This window comes from Lissotriton helveticus, chromosome 12 (genome assembly GCF_964261635.1).
Source record: "Lissotriton helveticus chromosome 12, aLisHel1.1, whole genome shotgun sequence".
Lineage (NCBI taxonomy): Eukaryota > Metazoa > Chordata > Amphibia > Caudata > Salamandridae > Lissotriton > Lissotriton helveticus.
In genome coordinates this window covers 162,752,030-162,779,550 of record NC_136073.1, presented here as the reverse complement: position 1 = coordinate 162,779,550, position 27,521 = coordinate 162,752,030, and the positions used below count along the sequence as shown (strand labels likewise).

Sequence of the window (27,521 nt, the reverse complement as noted above, 5' to 3'; positions counted from 1 at the left end):
GGCAATGCAACCCTTTACGCGAGCAGCCTTGTTGTCGGTAGACCTAGAGAAGGCTTTCAACACAATTAGATGGGATTTTCTGTTTGAAGTCATGAGAAGGATGAGTTTAGGAGACGGTTGGATTAAGTGGGTAAACTTCTATATGCAACTCCCACTGCACAAGTCAAAACTGGCTGAACAGTATCTGCACAGTGGGAGATTTTTTGCAGTACCAGTCCGGAATGCCCCCTATCCCAGCTATTGTTCGGTTGGCTATTTAACCTCTAGTGGAATTGTTTAGGTGGCGAGGGAGGAGTCTGGGTCTGAATGTTGGGGGCCGGGAACACATTATTTACCTATATGCCGACTAACTGTTAATTTACCTGGAGGATGCCACTGCTGGCTCTCCTATAACACTAAGGGGCATATTTACAAGCCCCTATCGCCACCAAAACGTCACCTTTCATGACATTGTGGTGGTGATAGGGGCATCACCTTATTTACAAGGCACCTTTAACGTGGCTTAACGCTGCCTTGTAAATAAGGTACCTTTCACGTTACACTTAGCTTGAAAAGGGAGGACAATGGGTGTTGCGGTGAGTGTTCCGCCGCAACACTCATTGATTTTTATGCTGCACCATATTTACAAGGGTGGCATAAATATGGGTCAGCGCCAAAAGTAAGACCAGAGAAAACCTGGTCTAACCGTGGTGCAACATTGAGAAATGTTTGATTTCTCCTCGTTTTTGCTGTTTCCATGTGTGCTGCATTGGCAGGACACATGGAAACAGGAAAACACCAGTGATTGTTAATGTGCAGGAAGGCATCCCTTCCTGCACATAAACAATTATTTAAAAAAATGTAAGTTTTGCAACTTCTATGTGTGCTGCATTAAGCAGCACACATAGAAGTTATAAAACCCCTTTTAAAGATTGTTTATGTGCAGGAATGGGCACCTTCCTGCACATAAAAAATCTTCCCCTGCAACGAAGACACCCTTGCACTATGGTGCAAGGGTGCCTGCATGGCGCTAGGCAGCTAAATTTAGCACCAGCACAGGCGGAAATGCAGGTCTGCACCATATTGTTGTAAATATGGTGCAGCCCTGCATTTCAGAAGTGGGGGAGCATGACGTTAAGCCAAGAAGGCTAACACCACGTTCAGTCGCATCTATAGTACGTATGCCCCATAGTCTCCTGCATAACTTTGAGCAACTTTCAGGCCTGAAGGTCAGCCAGACCAAAACCTACTTGTTCCCTGGGCGGGCATCTGAGAACACCTCGTCCACAGGAGCTATCTGCCGATCTCAAGTGGGCCCAGACAATATTCAGATATTTAGGGATATAAATATTCCACACCCTGGAGGACCTGCGGGATGGTAACCTCAGAAAAGCACCTCGATCTCTCAGATTCTGTGTCCTCTTTGGTGCTCCTTACAGCTGCCAATTATGGTTCTCATCTCTCTATCTAAAATGGTTATGCTACTGCGCCTACTATACTTTTTTATCAACCTTCCGGTGGCGGGCCCTAATACTGGTTCCGACAATTGGACACCCTGTTGTGAGAATTAAAATGGGATAAGGGCTGCCAGAGAGTGTCTTTAGAGACTCTACAACACCTAGTGACAGAGGGAGGTTTGGGAGCGCCTAATTTTGAGCTCTATGTTATGGCCTCCCATTTCTAATGGCTCTCTCAGTAGCTGGAGATGTGATTGGTGTGATCCTCTACCCGCATGGGTGCATTACTGGCCAAAATGCTAAACCGGGCAGTGGAAATCGCCCACCTCGCGCTCTTGTTGACCACTGCATTGCCGTGCTGGAAGCGCTGCATGGTCAAGGCAGCAGGGACCCACTGTATGCACTGGAGTGGCCACTGGTGGACCTTCCACACGAAGACCAGTTAATGTTCTAGCGACTGATCGATTAACAGCCTAGACTCATGCACGGTTGGTGATGGCGGCTGGCGATTTCTACTACCAGAATGCTCTTACCCTTTTTGCAGAATTAGTAGCTATCGACTGGCCAATTCCTCACTTACGAGGCCTTGGTCCGCACGTTCAAAGACCTCTGGGATATGAGAGGTGGGGAACCCAAGACATATGCAGCACTACAAGTGGTTTTATGTCGGAGATGACCTGTAGACCCATGTCAAAGCTGCACCCGATATGGGGAGAGATCTTAGATCGGGAGTTCCCAGACTCTGACTGGAACAAAGTCATAGCCTGGCCCTATCCCAAGAAAGGTTCGAGGAACACAAGACTAAAATACATGCAGTTTAAATACCGACACATGACCTGCATGACTTAGGCTTCAGGTAGTATATGGCGATGAGCCGCGCCATTGACCACGCTGCAATCATGTAGATGCAAACTTCATACATGTGACATGGGAAGCAGTCATGGCTGCCCTAGATCCCACGCTGGGATGTGCCCTTGACACCTCTGTAGAAGTTTGTTTGCTGGGACTGTTTTCATGTCCTCCTAAATGAAAAGTGGGAATTAGTTTCATTGATCTGGTGCTAGTGATGGCTGAACGAAGTAAAGCTATGGGCTGGAGGTCCGGAGATGGACCTGCGGTGGGACCTGGGTGAAGGATGTAACACCATGGCTGCATCGGAGGGACGGGCCCCACTTAGGGAGGAGTCTAGAGACTACGGCGTCGCCCTATAGCAGAATTGTGGATGGAGGTCCTCGACACCTGGGAACATCCAGAGAGAGTCCTGTCTGGGAACCTAGACACCCAGTAAGATGTAATGCTGGAGGAGGGGACACTGACACAAATATGGTGACCAACAACTGGGGTACCAAGACCTGACGCTGAGTAAGACGAGTCAGGCCGCCGTCATGAAATCCAACATAATGGTGTTGATATTCGAAGACCGCAACCATATCCAGGTGATAAGACCTGGCTGTGAAGGATTCACCTCTCCGGGGCTGCCCCACACTGAAAACCCCCTTATTCTTGCTTACCTACACTCCCTGCACCAGTTTTCAAAGTGTACACAGTTTGGAATTCTATAATAGGCTTCTAAAATATTCTTAATTAGTGAGGCTAGCACCTCTTAACGGTACGGATACAGGAAAGTCAGATGATGTAACCAAATTGTACATACCTTGGCTATCCATGCCATCATACAGAGTTTGGATGATTGCCATGATAATATCTGCACCTATTTTGCTTGACACCTTTGACACTGATGTGACTGATGTTTGACATTTATTGCATGTAGATATGCGTTTAATATTTCCGAGAATGGGCGACTTATGTGTCACCGGTACAAATGATAAAATGCCAATAAAATATCTTTAAAAAACAAAAGTGTCAAATCAGTGCAGTTCCTTGTTATTGTCCAGAGAGGGGCAGACTCCATAATGTGAGATCTTGATGGTACATATGTATTTTTGAGCAGGGCTTAATTTGTGCCGGAGCTTTCCGGTGCTCAGCACCGGCACTTATTTCACCGGGCCGGGTCTATGTTGTTTTCTCCTTCGGCAGATTGATGGCCCGGTAATTATTAAAATAATGTCCTTCTCTCCTGTTCTGTTCTGTGGCTGCCGCCTGGTATGTTGCATACGAAGTCCTACCCTGGTCGAGGCGTAATGAAAGTGAAAGAGCATGGTCATCACGTTAGTGATGTCACGTCGTGAGCTGACTGCGCCTGCCTTTCACAGAACATTATTTCATTTCCGGTAAAGAATTGCTGAGGGCGGGCTTTTGGCTGAGCTCGGGCACGGCCGCTGGAAGTGTGCAGGACTGCTCATGAACATTTTACAAATACAACGTTCAGCATGAGTGAAAATATACGTGCACTGGTGCCGTCAAGACAGGTATAATTTTGATATTTTGTATTTACTTGATCCACAAAAGCAACCAGAGCCTTACGCACAAACTGTAGATAACTTAACTATCTGGCATTTAGGCACGTTCTTCTAATCTCCTCTCTCTCATGCTGATGGCCTGCACTTTAGATTCATCGTAGGGGCCACCGCTGTCCTGCCACTTCATATCTCTTGCCCTGCACCTGGTCCTCATTCAGCGTCACGGTTAAAATGTAATGACATCGCCTCAACGTTGGGTGTTGTTTTTAAATATGCCCAGTTTTCCTTTTCACTTAAACATCCAATATGCGCACCATATAATACTGCATGGTGGAGGCAGAAGAGGGGTTTCTCACTCTCAATTTTCGCACTTGAAGTCACCTCAGCCATTTACTGAATATTTGTGACATATGTGAGTCTCTGGGGCCCCTCATCACATTCTGCTGGGACCCCATCATTTTGTTTCTACACCGAGAGAGCACCAATGAGCACTCTATAATTCAGAACACCCCTGGAGGTTATTGCACAACAGCATGCTCTGGAACACTGAAAAAGAACTGTTACTGGGTTCTCAGCTGGGTGACCAGACGTCCCGGATATGGTTGCAGAGAATTGTGATGTATTTCGTCTTCCTCCCTTTCCATCCGTTTTTTAAAAATGAATAATTAACATTTATATCGTTTTGAACAAGATTATTGAATTGTGATGTATTTGGCATTTATTCTGACGGTATGATTATGCTGGAGAAGAACGAAAAAAACATTGTTCAACAGACGTCATTAATGATTTAAATGCAATTTTTAAAGTGTTAGATTTTTCCAATATGTAGTATTCGAGGATAATGGTGGTCAAACAGTCTTGAGTCTCAAAGATGGATCGATTGGCTCTGGCTGTATCTGACAATCAGTCCAGGACAGGATGATAACTCTGCAGCAGGGAGTTGCCTCTTCTGAGATTTCTCAGGTCACCCAAAGGACTTCGTGCCCTTGCTGGAGGGAAATAAAGAAAGAGAGCAGAGGGGTTTGCTGATTGATTGATGAGATTTTTATTACAATCATTCTCTGTATTTGGAGAAGGGATTTGGAGGGAGATGGTTATAGTTGTTGGCATAACCTTTGATGCCCTGAGACATAATAGGACATTAGGCCTATTTCTAGGTTTGTGCCTGTCCCAGTTTTTCCTTCTGAAAATCTGGTCACCCTAATTTATTGCCTTGTAAAATACGGATGATGGTTGCCAGAGGCTGCACACGAGTCTCATATTTTGGGTTGATATCAGGATGCTATGAAAATGAAATCTGTGGAAGTATTATTTGTCTGCCCTGCCATTCTGAAATTAAAAGAGTGGGAAGCATGCATTTTTTTCAGCACTGACCTGGAGCTGTCTCTAATGGTGCATTCGAAGTGCTCATGGCCCACCACTAACTATGGTGTGCAAATGCAGCTCGGCACTCAGTGTAGGTCAGTTTGTGTTTCTCGGTGCTTAAAATGTTTCTTTTGATGGCTTACAAAGGTTGAAAGCGTATTTCTAGGCCTTTTTATTCTATGTTTGGCACATACGCGTATTGCAATGGCCTCACTTTTTACCTTTTTAATTTTTTTAATACATTAAGGATGCGACCAGGGATCTGCAATGCCAGAAGAATGTTGAATACTTTTTGCTGTGAAAGAAGATAGCTACGCTATAAAAGAGCAGTGCACATTAGCATAGCTGTTTAGATCGCTATTGGGCTAACACTTGCATATGTGAGTGACCATTGTCTCTGCAAGTGTGTCCTTCCGTTTAATTTTCCCTAAATTCAGTTACTAGATGAATGAACACAACAGCTGAAACTGATTGATCTAAACATAAATGCCTGTTGATTAAAGTGTCCAAAAGCAAAACGAGCAATAGTAAGCTGTGGAAATCATTGTCCTTCTCCATAATTAAAACCACATATGGTAAAATACCACCCCTGACCCACTACACTGTATGTAATTGTCTTATTATAAAATGGAAAGGCTTACCTGATTTGAAAAAAGAATTACAATTTATGAGCTGAATTGAAAGAGTCATAAAATACTTTAGTTCTACCACCACTATTGCCTCTTGAGGACTAAAGAGTCATTCATGTTGTGCAAAGGATTCTGTGCACTCTTGTTAAAATGTAGAATGTTTAGAATACACTACACAGGCACACATGTGCAAACAAACCTGAAGTGGACAAATTATAGAAGGAAGCTGTCATTTAAAAATATGGCATTCTTTCTATCTTCACATGAAGTTAGCTAATTTGTGATGTATTTTTCAATACTCAAGTCAATGTGAGTGGTTAAATTAAAGAGTTTTGTAAGCGAACATGTTGGCAGTACTGGCTTTAGAACTCCTGGCGCCCGATGCATCAATCTATTTTGGCGGCGCATGCACAAAGTTTAAGGAGGTGGCGGGGTGCTTCATGGTCACATACACTCTGAAAGAACTAGGCCTTAGAACTAACACATGGCACATGCTCTCACAACGCATGCCCAAAATGGCAACTCCCCCAAGCTTGCCACTCAGTGTTATGGTGTCCTAAATCGCTATAGTGTACTTTGGTAGTACAGCTATGCATTCATGAGGCAGGCCAAGAATGATACAGCCCTGTCACTCCTCAACTTTACGTAATTAATTACTCTATTTTTAATAAAGCAGAGGTGTACTCTTTTCTTGCTGTTCCCCAGTATCTGCTTTTCTTCCTACCCTTCACACCTTACTCCTTCCATTCTCTCCATTCTTCTTTGACTTTCTGCCCTACGTTTTTGTTTCCTCTTAATCACCACCTCCCCTCAATAACTGCTTATCATTTTTCACCTTCTTATCGTTCCCTTGCACTCTCTTTTCATGCACTCCCGCTGTCTGTTCTTCTTCCTTTTTTCCTCTTTCCTTTTTTCATTCTCATCATGTTCCACTCCAGTCTTGCACTTCCTATCCCTGCTTTCCTCACTTCTCTTAACATTCTTTGTCTACTCCTGTTTCTATCTTTGCCTTCAGACTTCTCCTCCTTCCTCACTCTCCCTTTTATGTTTTTCCTTCTTGCACATTTCTTTATATCCACTCCAGGATTCAGTGTTTGTCCTTGGGGTCATAAATTTAAATCTTGGTGTGGCAACTCAGTCTTTCTTATTTCTGAGCTTAATTAAATTTGTGCCTATGAGCTGGATAACAACATTTTAAATTCAGTGTCAAGGCCCCCTTTGGAAAATATGTGCTTTACAAACATACATAATATGTTAAGGACTCAAATGTATTTCAATCTTTTGTTTTTCAGTTTCTTTGCAATATCACACTGTCATTATTCTCTCTGTCCCTCCTTGGCCCAGTACCTTTCTTACTCATATCCATTCCCCTGACCTCCTTTCTTTCCTTCGTCCCATCTTTTTCTTTTCAATTTTTCTCTTCCTCTGCACCTCCAGCCATGCCTCCTTTTCCCTCTTGCTTCCTTACACCCTCATTCCATTCTTACTCCCTTACACCCTCATTCCATTGTTGCTTCCTTACACCCTCATTCATTCCCCATCCTTCCTCCCTTGGTGCATTTATTCCTTCTTTCCTTACTTTTTTTCCTCCTCCTTTCACCTCTTCTTTAATTTCCTCCTTTCTTATCATCAACTCTTCCTTATGCTTATCTTGCTCCTTTCCTTTCTATGTATCCATCACACAACATTCACTTTCTTTCTCCCTGTATGCCTTCCTTTCACATTCTTTTCTTATTTCCTCCTTCTTTCATCCGTTACTCGTATATGTCCTCACTCCAGTACTCCCCTTCCTGCCTGCATTTAATGTAATTCTTCCTTCACCTCTTCCTTTCTTTTAAACAGCACAGTACAAGCACATTCTCTTTAGTTTGCAAAGCTGCCTCAAGTCTTCTAATGACCTTTCTTAAGCTGCACTTTGAGAATTACACACATTCTCTAATTTGAGTTCACTTTTAAGTTGTTGTCAGAGGCTTTCCATATGTTACAATATGTTATGATATATTGATTTGTGTATCACACCAATCACCCAAGAGGGTATCCAAGCACTTGGGCAGCTGTGTAGGTGTGAGGTCCCGGAGGTGCTTATGTGAAGAGCCAGGTCTTCAGCTTCTTGCGGAACTCAAGATGTGAGGAAGTGGCTATGATGTATTGAGGCTTGTGGATATGGGTGGAACCAATAAAGGAAGTCGGTGGAGCCTCTGGAGGAAGCGGGCGTAGTGGGTGGGGACTCCTAAATTTTTTTGAGCACCTGCACTTAATATTTTACAAATTAAGCACTGTTTTTGAGGCTCTCACACTTTTAATGATTCACAACTGAGGAAAATAACCCAATCCCGAGACACGCTGCTTCTGTTACTGGGTCACAGTAAACTCCTAGCAAATTATAGACCATGACCCATACACGCCTTAGAGAAGATGCATGCTGTTCTAGAAATATCCCTGTTGCAATATCAAGGAGTAATAACAATGCATTACAGTGAAACACACTTGAACGGAGACAACATGAACCAATCCCTCCTACAAAACCATGAGACTTTGCATCACTGTCTGGATAAAGCTCTTGAATAATCCAAGCACAATACACAAGACTCATTGTCTAATATATAATATTACCTAGGGGTACCACATCTTGTAAAGAAAATACAGGACATTGCGCAAACATAGAGGAAAAACTGCAAATATGCATCGACCTTGTACACTGTACAACAGGTTAACAGTCTCAGCTGTGGAGAGCGAGGAGCCCCGTGGAGTATAATGCGAAATAGAGACATAAGTGCAGAAGTTGGGCACCTCCACTTTTGGGATAACAATTAATTAATAAGGTATTGAAGATACACGGGCTCAGTGAGACCCACACCCTATTGCACCATTGGCTGCATAGTATATTTGAGTAAATGTATACATATGCATAATTAGGCAACATTGTATTGTAATTGCATTTATATAGCGCTTACTATCCCTGACCAGGCGTCAAACCGATTTCCATAAAGGATTAGTGGTGAATTAGTATAGTAAAATATGAAAGTAATTTGAGTAGTGGATATGTTAGTCAGTTAGTTGGATTGAGAAGGATAGTGGAGGGATAGAAGAGGGAAAAAGGTTTGCATTTATATAATGCGTGCTACTCTTGATGAGGTGGTGATGCACTTTTTCGACAAGTAGCACGCTCTCCCGGAACCCATAAAGGATTAATGGTGAATTAGAATACTGAAATATCAAAGTAATTTGAGTGGTGGACATGTTAGTCAGTTATTTGGATTGAGGATAGTGGAGGGTTAGAAGGGGGATAAAGGTATGCAAAGCAGTTCCTCCGATAATATCTGTCAGAAGATGGCAGCAAATTACACTCACTAGTATTTTTGTACAGATAAGTACAACCAGGTGTTGCCAGTTGGTAGTAAGTGCCCTTGCAAACAAGATAGTAGAGTAAGAATGTGTGTAAAACTGGTACAAATACTTGCCACATGTAATGCCCATTGATTAACACCTGTTTCCAGTACAAATAACGTTGAGGAAAAGAAAGAGGGACCTTATATCACCAAAGGGGTAGGGTACCAAAATACCAAAGTCAGAAAACGATCCCCTTGGGAGCAAATATATAGCCACCAACACTATTTGTCCCACAAACCAAACAGAAATCTCATTTAGACAAGATGGGCCCACTCAGGGAAGCACATACTATGAACTATAGAATCAGATCAGTGCAAAAAACATCAATAATTAAAAAGAATTCTTGCACTTTATTTCAAACATCAATGCATATAGACCTTAATCACAGAGTTAAAAATCATACATTTCAAAGACAAATTTGAAATTTAAATATGTCATCCAAATGTAAAAACAGATGGTCACAGTAATCAATGCAGGTTAAAAACACAATGACAGAGTGGGACAAAAAAAAAGGCAGCACGAAAAATAATTTCAAATCAGGAAAACATCATATATATATATATATATATATATATATATATATATATATATATATATATATATATATATACATTTTCAAACATTCGATACAACCAAAATTAATCAGAGCTACATCTTTTAACAATGCGAGGGGCTAGACTGATAGGAGGTGACATGGAATGAAGCCCCAAAAATGTTTGCCAAGACTCATATTCTACTCTTCTCTAATAAATGTCTTCGGATGGCTCTGCACATGCAAAGTTTCTGTGTACATAGTAAGTGTCCTGTAAAGGACTAATGGAAAGATTACCACTGTAGCTAGGAGCCATCTTGGAATATGGTGTCCATTTTTAGTACCCTATAAAGTTAAGAACCAGGCACCTCTAGCACACTTTGGAGAGGCATATCTACGAGTAAGCTGGTGGAGGCGTGGCTTGAAGCCAGCGGAGGGCCGGTGCATGCTGCTATTGGTTGTAATGACTGGCCAGCTTCCCACAGGAAGGGTTTTACCAGAAAAGAAGGGGGCTGGCTTTTCTGCCAATCGTAAAACATTTGGGATTGGCAACTTGCCACCCATCCTTGTCGTTCAATTCACTGCCTACTGTGCATGTACCTCCATTGGCTCAGTGGTGATTGACAGCTCCCGAGCCCCTATAGCTCTAACAAATGACGCTGAACTCTCTGGGGGCGGGTCATGGCCCCGCCGCTCATCTGCTGAAGTTTGTGAACGTGACTTCACTCTGCGAGACTGACTTTAAGGAGGGAGCGCTCACTGCCGCGGCCCCACCCGTCCGGCTGCAGATCTGAAGACATGGGCGTCCGCAGGGGGGGCAAGGAGGGGCGCTTGCCCCCCCCCCCGGAGCACCCCTCCTTGCCCCCCTGCCAGGGCCGGCTCTAGGGCGGTGTGACTGGTGCCATCGCACCGGGTGCTGGCTTCCTGGGGGTGTCATGTTTACATCTTAATTATGATTTTAAAAGCACCTGCTGCACATTCCTTTCCTCCTGCAATTACGGGGCCTCACACAAATGTCAAGATATCTCCTGTGATTAATGTTCTTCTTGGTCAGAGATCAGAGTTTTGTGTAGTTGAGGTTTTTGACTTATGTGAAGGTAGTACAGAGGGTTAATATTCCTGCTGCAAAGAACGTGTACCAAGTAGATTAAAGAGTGCATTTAATGTAAATAGATCAGCAGGTTACAGCTTTTAAAAGAGCTATCCTTTTCTTACTTGCAATTTATAACTTAAAGTCCTAATATAGAATAGTGAGGTATTAACTTTCATCATAGAAGTGCATACACTCTACTAAGTATAGAACATTGATTAATGTTGCAAAAAGGGTTAATTTGTGTAGAAATGGATTCTTATTATTAAAGAAAACTCCCAACTATGCTGTTTCTTTTTCGACTCTGAGTTTGTGCTTCTCCAAACCAAGCACTCCTAAACTATACTGCCTACCAGTATGGATGACATGTGACTCCTACACTTTTAGGGGCATATCATCAACGGCCAGCGATAATTATCGCTGGCTGCGTGTATCGTGCAAAAAATTAACGCAGCATATCGCCTTATTCTATCGCCTGGTGAGCGCACTATCAGCAAGGCGCTTCGCCCAGGCGATAGAAATCCAGGCAAAAGCGTCGGAGAGAGTCGAAATCGCCAGAATTCCAGCGATAGAAAACCGCGTTAGGGAAATCCTAATCTATAATAGGAGACGTGGACTCAGCAAAACAATCCATAACCCATTATAGATATGGCTTAGTAAGGAAAATAGCAGGCGTTACAAACCGGCGAAAAACCAGGTTAGCGCTGATTATAATATCGCTATGTGTGTTAGCGATACACTTGAAAATAGAGAGAATCAGGGTCAGTGATGATATCCCATGTTGTTTCACGGGACACGCCTCCCTTGCATCTCATGAGAGATGCAAGGCGATGCGATGTTGAAACCAGCGCTAATCCCATTGAACACGCGTTAGCGTGCTCTTGTAAATAAAGCGATATTTTTATCGTCGCATTTCGTCTGAAAACGGACGCAAATGCGGCGATAAAAATATCGCTAGGCCTTGATAATATGCCCCTTTGTCCTTTGACTTATGTAACATTTCCTATACACTGATTTATACAAGAATGATTGATTGTCTGTGTAATGTGTGTGTGATGCAAAGTGCTCTGACATACTTTAATGGTATGAGGAGCGCTATATAAGGAATTCAATGCATCTGAGAGAGAGTGGTTATGGAGACTTGGTCACTGTTAAAGGGTGCTACTGAGAGAATCCATGGTGGAGGTGGTCATTGGGGGCGCCAACTAACATTGTTGCACTGGGTGCCACCAGCGCTAAAGCCGGCCCTGCCCCGTGCGGACGCCCATGCCACTATGCATTACACATGGTGCTCCAGCCACGGTTCCTCTCCAGCTCGCACTCTGTTCTATTCTGATGCTCCTCTGCATTTCAGGGCTCAGTAGGACAAGACGCGGGCTTCATTTTCCTGCACCGTCCCTTTGGCACTCTCTTGCAGGTGAACTCCTGTGCATCTCATCGCATGTCACATCTAGACAACACCTGGAGACTGCTCTTTTCTAGATCCTTCTGAGTACCTTCTGCCCCCCCCTTCCATCTTATAATTTAGTCAGAAGCACCAGGAGAACTCGGACTTTATAGCGTGCTCTGACACAATAACAAGATTGAGGCAAAGTCTTTTCAAATAATTATTGGATTATAGTGATTGACTACCTAGAACAGTTGCTGTTAAGTATATTACTAAGCAGAAAGAATAGTCACATTTGAATAAAAGAGTAGCGTCTGCCTCTTGCTCTGGTGTTGTTTTTGTCCTCAGGCTGCTCCCCACCCCGTCTCACCTCTCTGAGAGCCAGTGCCCCCTTTGACCCTCTACCTGCTGTCCACCCGCTCCCCCGCCTCTTCTCCTGGTTCACGCCTTGGTGCTTTCACACTTAACGTCACCTCCAGCTCGCATTTTCAGAGAGGGCCCCGGGCTCCCTATCACGACATGAGAAGGAGGAAGAGAGAGGGAGGACAGAGGAAGACTTGGTGGGGTCGGGGAGACGGATACGGTGGGGGTGAGAGTGAACGAAGAGGGGGGAGAGAAAGAGAGAGAGAAGCAGTGGGGAAAGAGAGACCGAGAAGTAGGGAGGAAGGAAGATGAGAGAGCAAGTGGAGGGGGAGTGGGGGGTCTGGGTGAGGGAGAGCAGCTTCAGAGAAGTGAGACCTGTGTTCTATCTCCGCCAGTGAAGACAGGAGGTCCAAAGGAGAAAGAACTAGGCCAGACAGAGTAGGTCCAGGCAGTGTGCACGGAGGCAGGCTCGGTGGGTCCGGAAGAGGGACAGGGCAGGCAGAACAGCTCCAGAGAAGCGCAAGCAGAACCGGACGAGGGCGAGCCGATCCGGACCAGCAGATCCTCCCTGAGCAGGGAGACGGCGCGATACACAATCAGAATGTAGTGTTCAGCTTTTGTGGTGCCAGGGGGTAACTTGAGTGTTCAGGGTGGGTGTGGGTTTTAAGGTGCCAGGGAGTAATTTTAAGGTTCACGGTGGGTTAGGGATTGGGGTGACAGGGGGATAATTTTAGGGTTCAGGGTGAGTATGGGTTTTGGGGTTCCGGGGGGGGGTAATTTTAGGGTTCAGGGTGGGTACGGGTTTTGGGGTGCAAGGGGACATTTTAGGGTTCAGGGCGGGTATGGGTTTTGGGGTGCCAGGGGGACAATTTTAGGGGTCTGGGAGGTAAGGGTTATGGGGTGCCAGGGGGGTCATTTTAGGGTTCAGGGTGGGTATGAGTTTTGGGGTGCCAGGGGGACAATTTTAAGGGTCAGTGTGGGTATGGGTTTTGGGTGCCAGGGGGTAATTTTAGGGTTTGGGGCAGGTATGAGTTTTGGGGGGCAGGGGTAATTTTAAGGTTCAGGGTGGGTATGGGTTTTGGGGTGTAAGGGGGTAATTTTAGGGTTCAGGGTGGGTATGGGTTTTGGGGTGCCATGAGCATAATTTTAGGATTCAGGTAGGGTAGGAGTTTTGGTGGGGGGAGGGCTAATTTTAGGGTTCAAGGTGGGTATGGTTTATGGAGTGCTAGGGGGTAATTTTAGGGACCAGGGCAGGTATGAATTTTGGGGTGCCACAAAAGAAAGATGGCTGTGGCACAACAACCCTATGGTGTATGAGATCATATGCGGCCTGCTTCCTACCCCCATGGCTCCTCCTGCGCCCCAGTGTTTCTTGTGCCACACCTGGCACACATCATGTCGGAGGATGGTGATGATGTTAACATTTTGCCCCCCCCTGGAAAAATTTCTGCGGACGCCCATGTCTGAAGAACTGAAGTCTCTTTTCAGACAAACACACCTTTGGGAATAGCTGGATTGCTTTTCTGAGTCTTGTGGTTTTTACTTGTAAAAAGAACCGTCCATGACCCAGACTCTCTTTACATTACTTTTTAAGTTTTTTTCCTACGATGGTGAGCATTTATTATCTGTTCTAAATTTCTATGCGCTAATCCAGGTGTTTTAAATATGTACCAGAGATGTTTTATGTCTAATGTTGGATGTTTTTTATATGTCACGGAGACTTTTCTACGCCTTATCACAGATGCTTTAAATATGTCTCAAGGACCCTAGACTTCCCGACACTCCTTCTTCACGTCTTGTTGTTACTTTATTTCTAGCATATTATCCTTTCATAAACCTGCTTGTCTCTTGTTTTCTGTATTGAACTTGTTCTCAGTTTCTGCCCAGACACCCCCTAACCCCCTCCCTGCCCCCCACCCTGGTTGTGCCCAGCCTACTGGTCTGCCTTAAGCTCGGTCCCAGGGATGTTTTAAGGATTGTAGGGGCCCTGGGGGCCAACTGCCTTTTGGGGGCCCCTGTTCGGAACAGCTTTGAACTTATGATAAAGTTTCAGCGCTTTCATGCCCTCTTTGGTCAAATTCTAAATGCGGGTACATCTGATATTCAGGGACAGTGACGTGTGTTTTCAGTATTATAACATCGCAGCAGCTCACTAATATTACTGCAAATAATCTCTATCACACCTTCTCACTTCTCATATGTGAGGTCCTGTATTGATCTAAAAGAAACTTTTTATATGGCTGTTGTCTGTAACATGTCTGTAAAAGACTCTCACACATTAAAAATAAATGATTAAAAACGCTATTTACAACAATATGTTAAAAAATGATTTAAGGTCATCAGGGCAAGACTCTCTGCAGGACATAGCTGGCTCTATCAGGGGGCCCTCTGAAAAGCTGGGGCCCTAGGCCAGAGCCCACTTTGGCCATGCCTTGCAACATCTCTGAGCTAGGAAGCAATGCCAGGCTTTAGTCTGCCCTTTGTGCAGCCTGCTCAGTGCCCTTTAATACTCAGCTTCACAGACTTGACACCGGGCAATGATTTATGATATTAATGGGTTTTTATATAGCGCCTAACACTGAAGTTTCTAAGCTCTGTAAATAACAATGCTTATGTGTATATCTGGCTGAGTAGAAGACAACCCTGCCTTAAGCAGGACGCCTTGGACTGGTGTAAAGGAGCTAAGATTCAGGGTCCGCGTGAGGACCTCGCCTGTACCAGGGATTAGGATGGCCATGGTTTGCTGCATCCAGGGCTTGGCAGTATAAACAAGACAGATTTTATTTATTTTTACAGTCTTCTCCAGTGTGACCAACCTCAGAAGTTATCAGAGAGCTGCAGAGAGGTGTAGTATACAAACATAGAGCACAAAGCAGGGATTGTCCAGGAAATTATGAAAAGTCGACATTGAGGATCCAACCAGGACATGAAGATGTCTTAGGTCTGAATTGATCATAAAGGAAACTCTTGTCCCATCAGCACCACAGATGGAGAGACAGAGAAGAACAGGTTTTCATCACGGAAGTGATTAAGGGGGGAATTGTGATCTCTTTAACCCCTTCGATGCTCATGACGAGCTGAGCTCGTCATGAGTTGCACCGCTCGCATGCTCATGACGAGCTCAGCTCGTCATGTAACGCGGTAAATCGAAAAAAGCCGCACAGCTCAAAAATGACCGCAGCACGCATGCGGTTAAATGAAGGGTTGTGTGGGGGATGACAGTTCTGTTAGAGGAGTAAGAGTGCAGGGTTTGTACCAGAGGAGGAAGTAGGGCTTGTCAGGGAGTTGTAAGTAATTGCAGATTTTGCGTAGATCAGTGCTTGCCAGTTCCTCTTTGATTCAACATCGCCTCTACGGTCAGTTGCGGGTTTGCTCCGTGGGGTCTCCATGGGACGAGTGAGACATTCAGGCTACAACAATTTGCCTTAGGGGGTCGCTGCACTTTGGAATAGTATACATTTCTATTGCTACTCCAGTCTACGCAACAGTAGGGAAGGTGGTAGATTTAAAATCCAAAACCAGTCCAACAAAGCTCCCCCTAAAGCAAGTAATTGTAACATCTTGAAGATAAAGTAACGCAGATAACATCAGTCGGGGTAGGGACTGCGTTGTAAAGACAGGTCATTGTTAAGACTGCGGGGTTCGGGATGTTTCCCTCTCAGCGAAGTGCTTATGACTTTCTGTTTCTTCTCTGTGAATGTTGTTCTTGGTCTGTGCTTTCAAGGCTCCAGTATCACCCAGGCGTCTTTATTCCTTGCCTCTCTGTAGTTGGAACAGACCTGTTCTCATCTTGCCCTTATCTAACCTTCTCATGATTGTTGTCTTAATTCTTTTGTTTTCGTTTTTTCCCACCTGATGTCGCTCTGTTTCCAACTTCCCTAGACTCATGTCTCCCTATCTCCTCATTTTCTCCGTCCTCCCTGAGTCATTTTCTTTGGGATTCCCTGTCCCCAAAAGTCCATGCGCTCTGTCCACAGATCTAGTGACAGGTCAAACACGATACAGGTAAACTCTACCCAACACTAGAGACAAAGCGAGGGACAAGAGACAGTCTGAGACTGCTCAAGGAGGAAAAAATGTAATCGTACAAACTACATCAGTGTACTACAAGAATCCTGAGTTTTTATTAACAACCTACAAAAATATTGACTACCAATATATATTAGAAAGTATAAATGTAATGCTCTAATACTAATAATAGTAACTCTACTCTTCATCCTATTTTGGTCTTATGTGAGGTCATTTGCACACGCACATGAGGAAACACACACACAATGCCCTACTGGAACCATCATACTCTAAAATAAATGGACCCTTTTCCACAAATGTCTAGAATATGGGAATATGAACTGGATATATTCAGGGCCAATTCACTGAAAATACCTAGCATGTATTTCAAAACTGAAATTTAATTGGACCAACAAGCACCTAGTGGTGAATCATCGCCACAATTATCATCACAACAAATCCCAAATTGAAGTACCAGCCTGGTCACCTTAGAAAACCTTGAGGACGTAACAGGGAATATGAAATTTCATCACTTAGGACTCATGGCCAAGTAGGATGAGGGAACCGAATCCCGCCCTCGCTGGGGTGAGCTGGGGCTCCCCGTCTCATGCTGCACAGCATGCCAGCACCGCCTCTTGCTCCAATAAGGGATGCAATATGTAACACAATGTGGGAGGGACGCCAGGAGTGAAAGGAGGACAAGGAAGGCGCGGCTTCACCCTCTGTCCTCATCTGACAACCTGAGGATGACGAGTCCTAGAAAGGACATGCTGTTCTCCTTGCTCTGCTTTGACCCCTGCTTGTCAACCAAAACATACAAGATGGAATTTATAGGCGTTATGGGATAGCTGATGCGGCAAATATTTATAACACATGGTAATTGATATAGCTATAGGGAACTGTCTATTTGGGTTGTTTCAGACTGTGTTTGGGCTTCACTCTTGCGCTATTTAAGGGCTGGAAATGGAGCTTCATCCCCACAGCTGTGTCATTTATTGGGGAGACATGCACCCCTCTCTTGCAGCATGCGCTTTCAGGATCTCTTTGCCTTTGTTGAGCTTTTTTGGCATTGGGAAGCCAGAGCAGCGCTGGAGGGCAGTTAAGATGTGTTCCCATTGATCGATGTGCAGAGGTTGTATCGATACCACACACTGTCCTGCTGGATAGAGCTTTAGAAGCACTCATGGCTTTAGAAATACTGCTAAGGAGGAATGCTAACATCTGAACTGAAGGAGCCTGGGACGACTAAAAACCATACTTCCTGGTTCCACAGGTTCCACCTCGAACCCTAGACCATAACTAGGGTGGGTGATTCTAATGGCGAGACCGGGCATTGCCCCCTCTCATGGAAATGACAGTGTCATGAGGCTCTTCCTAGGTTTTGGTACAGGTCTGTCAAGACCTGTGTATTCTGTGAAAGTGGTGGAGAGGATTAAAAATCAAGTCTTCTGTATCCATTATTTAACTCCACTCGGCCACACCTCTTTCTAATTGCTGTAAATATTTGGAGGAAAGAGAATTGAGGCAGAAAGAGAATGGGACGACTTTTCCTCTAGGTATTGGGCAGTAGGACGTAACTAGGCAGTATCTGCGATGGATACTATTGATCAACACTTGTGTCCTGGACCCCAAGCTACTATTTCATTCTGTGTGGATAACCTGGTGACTTCACGCAGGGTAGAAATGCCTAACTTCTGGAGGTGGCCGAGAGTTTGGAGCATATATACATTTTCACACATTCGATAGACTCAAAATGAATCAGAGCTACATCTTGTAACACGACAAGGGGCTAGTTTGATAGGAGGTGACATGGAATGAAGAACCAAAAATGTTGGCCAACATTCTCTTATCTAATAAATGCCAACTACTCATCTCTAGTAAATGTCTTCGGATGGCTCCGCGCATGCAAAGTGTCCGTGTGCATATTAAGTGTTTTGTAAAGGACTAATGGAAAAATTACCACTGTAACAAGAAGCCATCGTGGAAAATGGGGGCCATTTTTAGTATCCCATAAAGTTAAGAACCATGCACTTCTAGCACACTTTGGAGAGACATATTTATAATTGAGCTCCAGGTGGAGGCGTGGCTTGAAGGCAATTGGAGGGCCGGTGCATGCTACTATTGGTTCAAATGACTGGCCATCTTCCCACAGGCAGGGCTTACCAGGAAAGAAGGGGGCTGTCCTCTTCTGCCAATCGTAAAACTTTTGAGATTGGCAATTTGCCATCCATCCCTGTCGTTCAATTCACCGCCTGCTGTGCTGGTGCCTTCATTGGCTCAGTGGTGATTGACAGCCCCCGAGCCCCTATAGCTCTCCACCATCCCTCCTGCTACAATCACATGACGCTGAACCCTCTGGGGGAGGGTCATGGCCCCGCGGCTCATCTGCTGAAGTTTGTGAACGTGACTTCACTCTGCGAGACTGACTTCAAGGAAGGAGCGCGCGCTGCCGGCCCCACCCGCCCTGCTGCAGAGCTTAGGAACTGAATGAAGCCTCTTTTCAAGCAAGCTTTCCAACAAACACACCTTTGGGAAAAGCTGGATTGTTTTTCTTTGATGTATGGTTTTTATTTGTAAGAGGAACCGTCACAGCCTCACCTGCTTTTTTTTAATTACCGTACGATGGTGAGCATTTATTAACTGTTCTCAATTTCTATGCGCTATTCCAGGTGTTTTACATTTAATGTAGCAGAGCTGTTTTATGCCTAATGATGGATGTTTTATATATGTTACGGAGACTTTTCTACGCCTTATCACAGATGCTTTAATTAAATATGTCCCAGGGACTCTAGACTTCCCGCCACTCCACTTTCACGTCGTGTTGTTACTTTAACTCCAGTAAAGTATTCTTCGTTAAATCTGCCTGTCTCTTGTTTTCTGTATTGAATTTGTTCTCAGTTCTTTAGATCCCCCCTCCCCGCCCCTGGTTCTCCCCGGGCTGCTGCGCTTCCTGGAGCTAGGAGGCAACGCCAGGCTTTGGTCTGCCCTGTGTGCAGCCTGCCCAGTACCCCTTTGATGCTCAGCCTCATTGGCTTGACACGGGGCAATGATTGATCAAAATAATGTGTTTTTATATAGCGCCTACATCCGTTTTTGCTGTTTCTAAGCTCTGTAAATAACACTGTTCTGAGTGTTAATCTGGGTCAGAAGGAGACAACCCGGCCTCTGCCTCATATATGCCTTAAGCAGGTTTCCATGGACTGGTGTAAAGGAGCTAAGATCCAGGGTCCGCATGAGGACCGCGCCAGTCCCATGGATTAGGATGGCCACGCTTTACTGCAACCAGGACTTGGCAGTATAATCAAGACATCTGTTATTTATTTTTACCATCGACAAACGTTATCAGAGAAGTGTAGTATTTGTTCACAGAGCACAGAATAGGAATTGTCCAGGAAATGATGAAAAGTCGACCTTGAGGATCCCACCAGGACATGAAGTTGTCCTGGGTCTGAATTTATCATAAAGTAAATTCTTGCCCCATCCTGGGGACAGGGAAGGGCAGGTTTACAACATGGAAGTGATTGAGGGGGGCTCGCTTGACAAAGAAGAGATGAAACTGATGAGTGTGCATTGGTGTTGATGTAGCACAAATCTATCTGGGAGCAACATGGCGCGGTCCATTGAGGGGGGAGGGTGGGGGGGTGGGGATAATACAAGGTCTTCATCAAGGGTGGAGTTACACATTATGATGACATATTTATATGGCACATTTTACAACTTCATTTCATTTGACACATTTACAGACAAAGATATTAGCTGTTTTACCGACAATCATACAGTTTCCAAACAAGTGCAGAAGCCACAGACAGATCCTGGGTCCCTGGGGTCTACAATTCCGGGTAAGATGGAGTTGAGATCCCTTTAAATGATGGGTTGTGTGGGGGTTGTCAGTTCTGTTACAGGAGTGAGAGCGCAGGGTTTGTACCCGAGGAGAGAGTAGGGCTTGTCAGGGGGTTATAATTTATTGCAGGTTTTGTGTAGCTCAGTGTTTGCCAGTTTCTCCTTGATTCAACGCCGCCTGTGTGGACAGTTGTGGGTTTGCTCTGTGGGGTCTCCAGGGGACAGGTGGGACATTCAGGCTCCCTCTGCCCCAAGTACACGAGAGATCCCATCTTTAGAGTCCGTCTCTCTGCAGCACTTCTTCATAATGGGAGAGACAACCTCAGTGGTGGTGTGATGCCATCCCAGCACGGTTGCATGACTGAACACCGCATGCCTTTACGCCCCATGCCTTTACAACGCAGTTACTACCCTGACTGCGACGTCACCAACCGTTACTTTACCATGCAGGTCACTACAACGACTTGCCTTAGGGGGTCGCTGGACTTTGTAATAGTATAAATTACTATTCCAAATCCAGTCTACATAACAGTAAGGAAGGGGCTAGATTTAAAACCCAACACCAGTCGAATTACGCTCCCCCTAAAGCAAGTCAATATAACAACTTGCAGGTAAAGAAACACAGATAACATCAGTCGGGGTAGAGACTGTCGGGGTAAAGGCAGGTTGTTGTTAACACTGCGGGGTAAAGGATGTTTCGCTCTCAGCGCAGTGTGTATGACTTTCTAGTTTCTCTCTGGTGAATGTGGTCTTGGTCTGCGTTTTCAAGGCTCCAGTATCCCCCAGGCGTCTTCATTCCTTGCCTCTGTAGTTGGAACAGACCTGTTCGCATCTTGCCCATATCTAATCGTCTCATGATTGTCATCTCAATTCTTTTGATTTTGAGTTTCCCACCTGATGTTGCTCTGTTTCCAAGTTCCCTGGACTCATGTCTCCCTCTCTCCTCATTTTCTGTGTCCCATCTGAATCATTTTCTTTGGGATTGCCTTTTCCCAAGAGTCCATGTTCGCTGTCCACAGATCTAGCAGCAGGCCAAACACGATAGAGGTAAACTGTCCACAAGACTAGAGACAAAGCGTGGGACAAGAGACAGTCTGAGACTGCCCAAGGAGGGAAAACTTTAATCTTACAAACCACATCAGTATACTGCTAGAATCCTGATTTTTTAATATCGACCTACAAAAATAACGACTACCAATATATATATCGGAAAGTATAAATGTACTACTCTAATAGTAATAATAGTAATTCTACTCTTCCTCCTATTTTGGTCTGTATGTGACGTCATTTGCACACACACATGTAGAAAGACACACAATGCCCTTCTGGAACCCTCATATTCAAAAATGAATTGACCCTTTCCCACAAATTTCTAAAACATGGGAATATAAACTGGATATATTCAGCGCTGAATCACTGAAAATACCTATCATGTATTTAAAAACTGAAATTTAATTGGACCAACAAGCACCTAGTGGTGAATCATCGCCACAATTATCATCACAACAAATTCTAAATTGAAGTCCCAGCCGGGCCACTTCAGAAAACCTTGAGGACGCAACAGGGAAAATGAAATTCCATCACTTAGGGCTCATGGCCAAATAGGAATAGGGAACAGCATCCCGCCCTCGCTGGGGTGAGCTGAGGCTTCCCATCTCGCGCTGCACAGCGTGTTGGCACCGCCCTGTGCACCAGTAGGGGATGCAATGTGTAGCACAATGTGGGAGGGACGTCATGAGTGAAAGGAGGACAAGGAAGGCAGGGCCTCAAGGTCTGTCCTCATCTGACATCCTGAGAATGACGATTCTAGGAAAGAACATGCTGTACTCCTTGCTCTGCTTTGACCCCTGCTCGTCATCCAAAACATACAAGATGGAATGTATAGGCGTTATGGGATAGCTGATACGGCAAACATTTGTAACACATGGTAACTGATATAGCTATAGAAAACTGTCTGTTAGGTTGTTCAGACTGTGTTTGGGCTTCACTCTTGCTCTATTTAAGGGCTGGAAACGGAGCTTCTTCCCCCAAGCTGTGTTATTTATTGGGGAGACATGCACCCCTTTCTTGCACCATGCGTGCTCAGGACCTCTTTGCCTTTGTTGAGCTTTTTTGGCATTGGGAAGCCAGTGCACGGCTTGGAGGCTAGTTAAGATGCAGTGACATAGATCGATGTGCAGACGTTGTGTTGGTTTCACATACTATCCTGCTCAAGGGAGCTTCAGAAGCACGCCTAGCTTTAAGAAAATGTTGCTAGGAGGAATGCTAACACCTGAACTGAAGGAGCCTTTGAGGAGTAAAAACCATACCTCCTGGTTCCACAGTTTCCACCTCGAACTCTAGACCACAACTAGGATGGGTGATTCTAAGGGCGAGGCCCGGGCATCGTCCACGCCCCATGGAAATTACAGTGTATTGGGTCCATTTCCCGAACTTTAGTACAGGTTTGTAAATACCATTATATTTTTCAAAATTGTTGAAGGGGATTAAATATCAAGTCTCCTGTGTCCATTACTTAACTCCACTCTACCATATCTAGTAGAGAGGTGAAGGTGTCTTTTCACGTGTAAATTTCCCACCTTCTCGGGCGTCCTGGCAAACCTTTATAGCACTGACTATCGCCATTGCTTCTCTTTCTAATTGCTGTAAATTTTTGAGGGAAGAACATTAAGGATGAAAGAGAAGTGAGGACTTTTCCCCTAGATATTGGGCAGTAGTTCATTACTGGGCAGTATCTGTGTTGGATAATATTGATCAACATTTGTGTCCTGGACCCCAAGATACTATTTAATTCCATGTGGCTAAGCAGGTGACTTCTCGCAGGGTAGCAATGCCTAACTTCTGCTGGTGGCTGAGAGTTTGGAGAATATATGCAGTGTCACACATTCAATAGACCCAAAATTAATAAGAGCTACATCTTTTCACAAGACGAGGGGCTAGACTGATAGGAGGTGACATGGAATGAAGCCCCCAAAATGTCTGCCAAGACTCATTTTCTACTCTTCTCTAATAAATGTCTTTGGATGGCTCTGTGCATGCAAAGTGCCCGTGTGCTTGGTAAGTGTTTTGAAAAGGACTAATGGAAAGATTACAGCTGCAACAAGGAGCCATCTTGGAATATGGCGGCCATTTTTAGTATCTCATAAGATTAAGAACCATGGGGTTGTAGCACACTTTGGAGAGACATATTTACAAGTGAACTCCAGGTGGAGGCGTGGCTTGAAGCCAAGGGGAGAGCCGGTGCATGCTACTATTGGTTCTAATGACTGGCCAGCTTCCCACAGGCAGGGCTTACCAGGAATGAAGGATGCTCTGCTTTTCTGTCAATCGTAGGACTTCTTGGGTTGGCAACTTGCCATCCATCCTTGTCGTTCAATTCACTGCCCTCTGTGCTGGTGCTTTCATTGGCTCATTGGTGATTGACAGCTCTCGAGCCCCTATAGCTCTCCACCATCCCTCCCTGTCACAAACAAACGAGGCTGAACTCTCTGGGGCGGGTCGTGGCTCCGCCGCTCATCTGCTGAAGTTTGTGATCGTGACTTCACTCTGCGAGACTGACTGCAAGGAAGGAGCGCGCGCTGCCGCGGCCCCACCCGACCCGCTGCAGATCTGAGGAACTGAAGTCTCTTTTCAGACAAACACACCTTTGGGAAAAGCTGGGTTGTTTTTCTTTGACTTGTGGCTTGTATTTATAAGAAGAACCGCTTCAGCCACTCTTTACTTGATTTTTATTTATTTTTTACCGTACGGTGGTGAGCATGTATTAACTATACTCAATTTCTAGGCGTTATTCCAGGTGTTTTAAATATGTACCAGAGATGTTTTATGCCTAGTGATGGATGTTTTATATGTGTCACAGAGATTTACCTACGCCTTATCAAAGATGCTTTAAATATGTCTCAGGGACCTTAGACTTCCCGCCACTCCTGCTTCGCGTCGTGTTGTTGCTTTAATTCCAGTAAAGTATTCTTGGTTAAACCTGCTTGTCTCTTGTTTTCTGTATTGAACTTGTTCTCAGTTCTTGCCCAGACCCAGAGGAGCGAGTGAGAGCGCAGGGTTTGTATCCGAGGAGAGAGAGAGTAGGGCTTGTTAGGGGGTTGTAAGTAATTGTGTTCAGGCTTTGTGTAGCTCAGTGTTTGCCGGTTCCTCGGTGATTCAGCAACTCCTGTGCGGACAGTGGCGGGTTTCATCTGTGGGGTCTCCATGGGACGGGTGAGATATTCAGGCTCCTTCGGCCCCAAAGACGCTGGGGCTTATTTACAAGCCCCTTGCGCCGCGATGCGTCACTTTTAATGTCTGAAAAAGTGACGCACCTGTGGCTCAGGGGGCTTATAAATAACAGACCTGTTCTCAATTTGACCATATCTAACCTTCTCATGATTGTCATCTCAATTCTTTTGGTTTTGAGTTTGTGTTTAAAGTCAATCTTTTCTGCATCACGTGTTCATAATGGCGGAGACAATCTAAGAGGTGTGTGCTGCATCGTGGAGTGTGTGTCACAGGAGTGTTTGTCACTTTCCTGTTTCCTCTCCGGTGAATGTTGTTCTTGGTCTGTGTTTTCAAGGCTCCTGTATCCCCCACGCTTCTTCATTCCTTCCCTCTCTCTATTTGGAACAGATCTGTTCCCATCTTGCCCTTTTCTAATCTTCTCATGTTTGTTGTCCTAGTTGTTTTGTTTCTGGTGTTTACCACCTGATGTCGCTCCTTCTCTATATGTTCCCTGGACTCATGTCTCCCTCTCGCCTCATTTCTCTGTCCCCACCTGGGTCATCTTCTCTGGGATTTCCTGTCCCCAGTAGTCCACGCTCTCTGTCCTCCAAGTGTCCTTGTCCTTTACTCTCACTGTCCCATCGCACACTGGGGTGACTGAAGTAGACAGACTTCACAAGTGAGGGATAGCACTGCTGCCTTCAATAAACGAGTGATCGCTCTGCTGTCTGTGACAGATAGTGGAACACATCTGCAGTCAGCATTGTGCAAGGGATAAAACAGCTGAGTGAGTGATAGCTCTGCTGTTGTGGTGTGTGTTTAACGAGTGCTCTGGACAGGTTAGGGTAAGTCTCTGTCCCTGAGCTCAGCTCTGGCAGACTGAGGGGCGCAGAGCCTGTGGTCGGAGTTGAAATAACAAGGCGGCGCACCCCAAGCCCACACCACACTGCACAAAGCATAGTAGGTGTGAGTATCCACACACATACAAAATAGCAGGCCGTAGCTCCACCAACAGAGGCACCCTTCGACTCATTCCCTCTTCTGCGTACCGACCCCAACCATCTCCACCCTAACTCTAAGCTCGCCCCCCCCCCCCCCCCCCTCCCCCTAAGAGTTGCACTTTGAACAAAGAGCTGTAATGGTCCTCTCCTCACTCTGGCTCAAGCACCAGAAATGTACTACTCTAAGCCCACGCCTGTGGAGTGATGTTAGATACACAACCAGGTCTCGATGAAAGCGACCATCAAAATATGGCACCAGTTGGCAGACATGGTTCACCTCCCAAAACAAGATTGGGCAACAACCCCAGGGCCTGTTGTGCCCACTATGTGGGTTCTGTGACTCCTATCTGTATTTCCCTGTCGCTGTCTGTGGGTCACAACCTCATTCACTGACTCACATGTGGTGACCACACCACGGTCAATGAACAACACGTCTTTCACCACATCTCAGACTACCCCACTCCAATTATAAACAGAAAGTCAAGGCCTGCGGCTGGTACGCAGAGTCCTGGCAGAGACAGGGAGCTAGCAGGGTAAAGAAGGTGAGGCCTGGTAGAGCCTGTTCTTGTGTCCTGGCACTGGCTTTGGATAAAGTTTCTTCAACCACTCCTATCCCCCCCCCCCCCCCCCCCCCCCCCAGTCCTTGAGTACTGATCCAAAGAACTAGAGACAGGTCGAGCGTTGCATACAGAAAAACACTACCCAAGCACAACACTAGAGACAAGGTACAGCACAAGAGACTGGCTGAGACTGCCCAAGGAAGGACAACGTTCATCTTACAAACCAACTGGAATGCTGCGATTTTTTATATTTGCCAACAAAACTATTGGCTGCCAGTATATATCGGTAAGTATAAATTTACTATTCTTAACATCACATCTGTGTACATTGACAAAATATTCAACCTTCCACCTAGGTGCATTGATGAGCTATATATCCTTCCACTCGATGTTGAGTTAATAACAGTAACTCTTACTCTTCACCCTATTTAGATCTGTGTATGAGGTCATGTGCACATGTGGAAACACACACACAATGCCCTCCTGCGACCATCATTCTCTAAAATTAGCATTTATTGCCCCTTTTCCCCAAATTTCAACACCATGCAAACATGAATTGAGTACCTTCAGGGTTGAATCACTGCAAATGCTTATCATCTATTTAAAACTGACATTTAATTGGGCCAACAAGCACCGAGTGCAAATCGTCATCCCAATTGTCATCGCAACAATTGGCAGATTCAAATCTCAGCCTGGCCACCTCAGAAAACCTCGAGGACGCAACAGGGAATATGAAATTCCATCACTTAGGGCTCATGGCCAAGTTTGAGGAGGAAGCAGCATCCCGCCCTCGCTGGGGTGAGCTGGGGCTCCCCGTCTCATGCTGCACAGCATGCCGGCACCGCCCTGTGCAACAATAAGGGATGCAATATGTAACACAATGTGGGAGGGACGCCAGGAGTGAAACGAGGACACGAAAGGTGCGGCTTCACCCTCTGTCCTCATCTGACATCCTGAGGATGACGATTCTAAGAAAGGATATGCTGTACTCCTTGCTCTGCTTTGACCCCTGCTTCTCATCCAAAAAATTCAAGATGTAAATTATAGGCCCGTCTGCACCTTATGGGATAGCTGGTGCAGCAAACCTTGGTAATACTTACTAACTAGTACAGCTATAGAGTGGAAACTGGTCTTTGAGGGTGAAACCAAGGTAGGGTCGGGTAGGGCATGCTCGCAGCAATGCTCTACCCGACCCTTCCCACAGGAGATAAAACCATAAACAACAACTACTACTGGGATGTATGTAAGGGACATTCACCCCATTTCAAGAATGTCTATGTGGGTTGTTCAGCCTGTGTTTGGGCTTTATTCTTGCACTGTTTAAAGGCTGCAAATGGAGCTCCTTCCCCCA

The 27,521-nt window shown here is 45.2% G+C and overlaps 1 long non-coding RNA gene across 1 annotated transcript in view; it reads left to right on the top strand.

Moving 5' to 3' along the window:
• The first annotated feature begins 19,083 nt into the window (after positions 1-19,083).
• LOC144798632 (uncharacterized) overlaps positions 19,084-27,521 on the top strand; it is a 320,386-nt gene continuing 311,948 nt past the window's right edge. Inside the window, exon 1 of the long non-coding RNA XR_013603584.1 lies at positions 19,084-19,185. This is a non-coding gene — a long non-coding RNA (uncharacterized LOC144798632). The remainder of the gene's footprint in view (positions 19,186-27,521) is intronic.